This window comes from Equus asinus, chromosome 17 (assembly GCF_041296235.1).
Source record: "Equus asinus isolate D_3611 breed Donkey chromosome 17, EquAss-T2T_v2, whole genome shotgun sequence".
Lineage (NCBI taxonomy): Eukaryota > Metazoa > Chordata > Mammalia > Perissodactyla > Equidae > Equus > Equus asinus.
In genome coordinates this window covers 37,375,280-37,383,872 of record NC_091806.1, presented here as the reverse complement: position 1 = coordinate 37,383,872, position 8,593 = coordinate 37,375,280, and positions in this window count along the sequence as shown.

The following is an 8,593-nucleotide window of genomic DNA, read 5'->3' as shown; positions in this document are numbered from 1 at the left end:
TGCTTTGGGACTGTGGATTTTCCTCTCAGACAAGGGAGTAGTCAGGCTGGGGCTCCAAATTGTCACCACCCACTCGTGCAGTCCTGCTGGGTCTCCCTTGCCCCCTCCAGGCTGCAGCAGGGCTGTGTGTATTAAATGCAGCCGACAGTTGCTCAGCCAGCAGAGCCCCTTTGTGCCCCAGGGCCTCCAAGCCTTCTGATTGCTGGGCGGGGCCTCTCCACTAATGCTGAGCAGAGGCTTTCCCTGAAGCTGCTGTGGGACTGTGAATTTTCCCCCTGGACCAAGAAGCAGTCTCACTGGGGCTCCAACTTGTCACCATCCACTTGCACCATCCCACTGGGTCTCCCTTGCCTCCTTGGGGCTGCAGCAGGGCTTTGTGTGTTGGATGTCCCTTGTTTCCTCAGGGCTGCAGCAGGGCTTTGTGTGTTAGATGCGGCTGGTGGGTTGCTCAGCTGCCAAGCCTCTTTTGCCCCAGGGCCTCCCAGAGGTCTGATTGCTAAGGCTGAGTAGAGGCTCTCCCTGCGGCTGCTGTGGGACCATGGATTTTACCACTGGGCTAAGGAGCAATTGCAGGGGTCTTGGGGCTATACTCACCTGTTTCCACAGTTGTGCTGCTGATGCACATGCATGCCTGCCCCTAGTGCTGTGGCGATGCTATGAGCTTGTCAGCCAGTAGAGATTTGCTTGCAGGTACAAGGCTGTCTAGGAGTCAGAGAGTTTTCACCTGTCTCCACATCCTCCTGGGGGGAAGTCTGTCCACCTTCTGATGTATAGCAGTGCTGATCTCTCAGGTGTCCTTAGGTGCTGTGTGGATATTCTTTGCTGACTGACAAATGTCCAATTAGTTGTAGATTTGAAGGGGGAGAGACAAAGAAAACTGCTCACTTCGCCATGTTGCTGACATCACTCTGGGATTGTATTCTTAATTTCCCTTCATGCTACTTTGTTGTTAGTGTACAGAAACCCATCTGATTTTTGTATGTTCATTTTGTATCCTGCTTTGACCATATTCATTTATTATTTATAAAAGTTTTTTAGTGGATTCTTTAGGGTTTTCTATAAATAAAATCATGTCATCTGCAAATATTGACAGTTTCGCTTCTTTATTTCCAATTTTACTCCCTTTTATTTATTTTTCTTGCCTGATTGCTCTGGGCTAGGACTTCCAATACTATGTTAAGTAAGAGTGGTGAAAGTGGGCATCCTTGTCTGATTCCCGTTCTTCGAGGGATAGCTTTCAGTTTTTCTCCATGAAGAATGACATTACCTGTGGCTCTGTCATATATGGCCCTTATTATGTTGAGGTACTTTCGTTCTATACTCATTTTATTCAGAATTTTTATCATAAATGGATGCTGTATCTTGTCAAATGCTTTCTCTGCATCTATTGAGATGATCATGTGATTTTTATTCCTCATTTTGTTAATGTGGTGTATCATGATGATTGATTTGTGGATGTTGAACCAACTCTGCATCCCTGGAGTAAATCCCACTTCATCATGGTGTATGATCTTTTAAAAATATTGTTGTATTCGATTTGCTGGTATTTTGGTAAGGAGTTTTGCACCCATGTTCATCAGGGATATTGGCCTGTAATTTTATTTTTTTGTGTTGTCTTTGTCTTGTTTTTGCATCATGGTAATGCTGGCTTCATTGAATGACTTAAGTAGTTTGCCCTCCTCTTCAATATTTTGGAAGAGTTTGAGAAGGACAGGCATTAATTCTTCTTTGAATGTTTGCTAGAATTCACCAGGGAAACCAAGTGGTCCTGAACTTTTATTTTTTGGGAGGTTTTTGATCACTGTTTATCTCCTTACTGCTTATTTTAAAATTCAAATTCTCTATTTCTTCTTGATTCCTTTTGGAAGGTGTATGATTTTAAGAATTTGTGTATTTTTTCTAGATTATACAATATATTGGTGTATAGCTTTTCATAGTATTCTCTTATAATCTTGTAATTCTGAGGTGTCTCTTGTAATTTCTCCTCTTTCATTTCTGATTTTATTTATTTGAGCCTTCTCTCTTTTGTTCTAGGTGAGTCTAGCTAAAGATTTGTCCATTTTGTTTATCTTTCCAAAGAACCAGCTTTCGGTTACACTCATTTTTTCTATTTTTTTTTTGGTCTCTATTTCATTGATTTCTACTCTGATTTTTCTTATTTCCTTCCTTCTGCCAATTTTGGCCTGTGTTTGTTCTTCTTTTTCCAGTTCCTTCAGGTGCACTGTTAAACTGTTTATTTGGGATTTTTCTTGTTTGCTGAGGTAGGCCTGTATTGCTATAAACTTCCCTCTTAGAACTGGTTTTGCTGTATCCAATAGATTTTGGCATGTCATATTTTCATTTTCATTTTTCTCCAGGTACTTTTTGATTTCTCCTTTGATTCGTTCATTGACCCAGTTGTTGTTCAATAGCATTTTCTTTAATCTCCACATATTTGTGGCTTTTCTCATTTTCTTCCTGTAGTTGATTTCTAGTTTCATAGCTTTGTAGTCAGAAAAGATGCTTGGTATTATTTTGATCTTCTTATATTTGTTGAGACTTGTTTAGTCCCCTAATATGTGATCAATTCTAGAGAATGTTCCATGTGCATTTGAAAAGAATATGTATTCTGCGGTTTTTGAATGGAACGTTCTCTATATATCCACTAAGTCCATCTGGTATAATGCGTTCTTTAAGGCCAATGTTTCCTTGGTGACCTTCCGTTTGAATGATCTATCCATTGGTGTAAGTGGAGTGTCATTGTCCTATTATTGTGTTACTGTCTATTTCTCCTTTTATGTCTGTTAATAATTACTTTATGTATTTAGGTGCCCCTTATTGGATGCGTAGATATTTACAAGTGTTATAACGTCTTGTTAGGTTGTTTCCTTTATTGTTATGTAGTGCCCTGCTTTGTCTCTTATTACAGTGTTTGTTTTAAAGTCTATTTTGTCTGATATAAGTATTGCTACCTCAACTTTATTTTTTGCCATTTGCATGGAGTATCTTTTTCCATCCCTTCACTTTCAGTATTTGAGTGTCTTTAAGTCTGAAGTGTGTCTCTTGTATGCATACATATACGTCTTGGTTTTTATCCAATTGGCCACCCTATGCCTTTTGATTGGAGCATTTAGTCCATTGACATTTAAAGTAGCTATTGATAAATGTGTACTTATTGCCATTTTGTTACTTTTTTCTGGGTGTTTTAGCAGTTCTTCTCTGTTCACTACGTTTTCTCGTTTTCTCTTCCCTTGTGGTTTGATGGCTTTCTTTATTATTATGTTCGACTTTCTTTCTTAATGTTTTCCTGTCTTTATTCTAGTTTTCTGGTTTGCGGTTACCAGGAGGTTTCATAGATAACAGTTTACGTATATAGCAATCTATATTGAGTTTGACCTCTTTCTAAAAGTTCTACTCTTTTACTCGTCTCCTCCCACATTTGAAGTTCTTGATATCATGTCTAACCTCCTATTTTGCGTGTGTGTATCCATTACCCTTTTATCATTGATTAGGTAATTTTAATACTTTTGTCTTTTGACCTTCATATTATCTCCATAGGTGATTGATCTGCCACCTTTACTGGATTTTTGCCTTTACCAGTGATTTTGTTGCCTCTTTTAAAAACAATAATTTGGTTATTCCTGTTTGTGGCCTTCTCTCTCCCACTTAAATAAGTCCCTTTAACATTTCTTGTAGAACTGGTTTCTTTGTGATAAACTCCTTCAATTTTTCCTTGTCTGGGAAACTCTTTATCTCTCCTTCCATTCTGAATGATGACCTTGCCAGGTAGAGCATTCTTGGCTGTAGGTTTTTTTCTTTCCAGCACTTTAAATATATCATGCCACTCCCTTCTAGCCTGTAAGGTTTCTGCTGAGAAGTCAGCTGATAGCCTTATGAGGTGTCCTTTGTATGTCACTTGTTGCTTTTCTCTTGCAGCTTTTAGGATTCTCTCCTTATCTCTAATTTTGGACATTTTAATTGTAATGTGTCTTAGTGTAGGCCTCTTTGGGTTTACCTTTTTTGATGCTCTCTGTGCTTCCTCTACTTGGATGTCTCTTTTCCTCCTAAGGTTAGGAAAGTTTTCAGCTATTATTTCTTCAGATCGATTCTCTGCCCCTGTATCTGTCTTCTTCTTCTTGGACACCTATAAAACAAATGTTAGTGTGCTTGGTGTTATCCCAGAGTTTGAAATTGTTTCCTTAATTTCTTTTGCTGAAAGTTTGTTGTTAGCGTATAGGAATGACTTTTTTTGTCTGTGTGATTCATAGTTTTGCTACATTGTGACTATATGTGGATTACTCTTTATGTATTCTCTCATGGTATGTTTTGAATCTAATTTCTATTGTGGAAATTTCTCAGTTGTATCTCATAAAGCAGTGTTTCTTCCTTATTCTTAGAAATTTCTTCTTCTGGAACTCATGTCAGATGTATTATTTATTAAATTTGTTCGTTTTCTTCTCCATGTCTCCTAGCCACCTTTCTTGTGTATTCTATCCATTTGTCTATATGTTTTCCATTTCAGGGAGTTCCTTCGGTTCATTATAGTTTTCATTTCCATTTTTTTTTAATTTTTATTTTTTTCGGATGTACATCCTATTTCTGTATACATTACATCATGCTCACCACCCGAACACTAATTATAGTGCATCCCCTCACATGTGACCCTAATCACCCCTTTTGCCCTCCCCCCTCCCCCCTTCCCCAATGGTAACCACCAGTCCAACCTCCAATTCTATGTGGATTTTTTTTGTCGTTTTTATCTTCTCCCTATGAGTGAGATCATATGGTATTTGACTTTCTCCCTCTGACTCATTTCACTCAGCATAATACCCTCAAGGTCCATCCATGTTGTCACAAATGGCTGGATTTTGTCATTTCTTATGGCTGAGTGGTAGTCCATCGTGTATAAATACCACATCTTCTTTATCCATTCGTCCCTTGATGGGCACCTAGGTTGCCTCCAAGCCTTGGCTATTGTATATAATGCCACAATGAACATAGGGGTGCAAGTATCTTTATGCCTTTGTGTTTTCAAGTTCTTTGGATAAATACCCAGCAGTGGAATAGCTGGATCATATGGTAGATCTATCCTTAATTTTCTTTGGATACTCCAAACTGCTTTCTATAGTGGCTGCACCAGTTTGCACTGCCACCAGCAGTGAACAAGGGTTCCCTTCTCTCCACACCCTCTCCAACATTTGTTGTTTCCTGTCTTGTTAATTATAGCCATTCTGACCGGAGTGAGGTGATACCTCATTGTAGTTTTGATTTGCATTTCCCTGATAGCTAATGATGTTGAGCATCTTTTCATATGCCTGTTGGCCATCTGTATATCTTCTTTGGAGAAATCTCTGTTCAGATCTTTGCCCATTTTCTAATTGGATTGTTGGTTTTTTTGTTGTTGAGCTGTATTAGTTCTTTGTAAATTTTGGATATTAACCCCTTATCTGATATGTGGTTTGCAAATATATTCTCCCAATTGTTAGGTTGTCTTTTCGTTTTGTTGATGGTTTCCTTTGCTGTGCAGAAGCTTTTTAGTTTGATGTAGTCTCATTTGTTCATTTTTTCTTTTGTTTCCCTTGCCTGGTCAGACATGGGACTTGAAAATATGCTGCTCAGACCAATGTCATAGAGCATACTGCCTATGTTTTCTTCTAGAAGTCTCATGGTTCAGGTCTTACATTCAATTCTTTAATCCATTTTGAGTTGATTTTTGTGCATGGTGTAAGGGAATGGTCTACTTTCATTCTTTTGCATGTGGCTGTCCAGTTTTCCCAACACCATTTATTGAAGAGACTCTCCTTTCTTCATTGTATGCTCTTGGCTCCCTTGTCGAATATTAGCTGTCCATAAACATGTGGGTTTACTTCTGGGCTCTCAATTTTGTTCCTTTGATCTATGTGTCTGTTTTGTTCCAGTACCGTGCTGTTTTGGTTACTATGGTTTTGTAGTATAATTTGAAATCGGGGAGTGTGATACCTCCAGCTTTGTTCTTTTTTCTCAGGAATCCTTTGGCTATTCGGGGTCTTTTGTTGTTCCATACAAATTTTAGGATTCTTTGTTCTATTTCTGTAAAAAATGTTGTTGGAACTTTGATAGGGATTGCGTTGAATCTATAGATTGCTTTAGGGAGTATGGACATTTTAACAATGTTAATTCTTCCAATCCAAGAGCACGGAATGTCTTTCCATTTCTTTGTATCTTCTTCGATTTCTTTCAACAATGTCTTATAGTTTTCAGTGTACAGGTCTTTCACCTCTTTTGTTAAGTATATTCCTAGGTATTTTATTCTTTTTGTTGCAATTTTAAATGGGATTGTATTCTTAATTTCTCTTTCTGCTACTTCTTTGTGAGTGTATAGAAACGCAACAGATTTTTGTACATTGATTTTGTATCCCGCAACTTGACTGTAATCCTTTATTATTTCTAAAAGTTTTTTAGTGGACTCTTTAGGGTTTTCTAGATATAAAATCATGTCGTCTGCAAAGACTGACGGTTTCACTTCTTCTTTTCCAATGTAGATCCCTTTTATTTCTTTTTCTTGCCTGATTGCTCTGGCTAGGACTTCCAATACTATGTTAAATAAGAGTGGTGACAGTGGGCATCCTTGTCTGGTTCCTGTTCTTAGAGGGATAGCTTTCAGTTTTTCTCCATTGAGAATGATATTTTCTGGGGGTTTGTCATATATGGCCTTTATTATGTTGAGGTATTTTCCTTCTATACCCATTTTATTTAGAGTTTTTATCATAAATGGATGCTGTATCTTGTCAAATGCTTTCTCTGCATCTATTGAGATGATCATGTGATTTTTATTCTTCATTTTGTTAATGTGGTGTATCACGTTGATAGATTTGCAGATGTTGAACCATCCCTGCATCCCTGGAATGAAACCCACTTGATCATGATGTATGATCTTTTTAATGTATTGTTGTATTCGATTTGCTAGTATTTTGTTGAGGATTTTTGCATCGATGTTCATCAGTGATATTGGCCTGTAATTTAGATGTTCTGTTTTGCTCTTTATATAAATCTCCTTTGTTTCCTTAGTATCCTGCTTCTTGCTCATGTTTTTAAAGTATCTACTTTAATTTTTTTTCTTTTCACTCCTACATTTATATTATATTCTGTATTTGAGTACTCCAGTACTCAAAGTCCTTGAGAGTCTGATTGTGTTTTTGTTGTCTCTTTCGATTTTTCCTAATAATTGCTTGTTTTGGCACAGTTTTTGTCATTGTGAATTATGAATTTATGCACAGCTATTTATGTGGAAAGTTTGGAAAGCTTGGGTTCAGTGTGCATTCCTTCTAAGAGAGCAAATATTTGTTTCTTTTGGGCATAATAGGGCATTACTAACCCTGCATCACTCTTAGTTAATTTTTCTTTTTGGGGCTTCCCATTCCATGTAGGCATTACAAACTTGAACCCCAAACTCATGTCAAAGTTTTGAATTCTTAGAAGTGATTATCTTTATTCCATTCAAAGCCTGGACTGAGGGATAGAAGTTTTACTGCTATCTTCTTTGCTGGTAGGTGGATTTATTTCCAGTTTACCCTCTCACTGATGGAGGTGTATTCAATTCTCTGGTTTCCCGCATTAAATCTACCTTTGGTTCTGAGTCCTTCCCTTCATTTCCTGTGAATTTTGACATGCACTTAAGTTAATATTTGCTATAAGCACTTCTAATGTGAATGCATGTTTAAATCAAGACTTTATTTCATGGATATGTGGCCTTTCATATTGTCTGAAACAGCTCTATCACATGTTCTCCATGGTTATTGATGGTGGATAGGAAACTAAGGATGTATGTAATTTGACTTAGTATGTGACCACCTTTCTGAATTCTTTTATTATTTTCTATAATTTTTCAGTGAAATTTCATTGTATTATTTTGGATATGTACCCTCAATAATGGAGGATAATGGATTTTTTCCTCCAGCTTTCAAAAATTTATATACTTTCTCATTTTTTTCTTGTGTTTTAGTATTTTAAGGGAATTCAAGTTTAAAGATTAATATTAGTGGTGATAATGGCCATCCATGTTTAGTTATAGATGGCAATGGAAATTATTCTAATGTTAATCATTAGGTATAATATTTATGTTGTTCTTGCTTATATATATTGTTTGAAATAATACACTTTTTCTCTAGTTCCTGGTTTCTAAGATGTTTTGTTTTCTAGGAATTTGGATTGACTTGTATAGAGTATTTTCTGCATCATTGAGATAATCCTACTGTTTCTCCTCTTAATCTGTTATTTTACTGAATTGGATTTCTCTTTCAGTTTCTGGAAAACGTTACTTGATCATGATTTTTCATTGTTTTAATTCATTGTTGTGTAATTTACTAATGTTTTGTGAGAACTTACAACTATGTTCAAAGATGTAATTGGTGTGTATACTTATATCAGATATGTAATAGTATTGCATACATTATGGGCTATTATCTAATTCATGGATAGAGTTATGCTGTCCTTATAGAATGAGTTAAGAAGCTTTCAAAATCCATAAGCAAATTGGGAGTTACTGGCTCCTGAAATATTTATTGGAAATCACCCACAAAACAATTCGGACCTGGTGCCTTTTCAAAGAGTCTATTTTTGACAACCTTTTCAATTC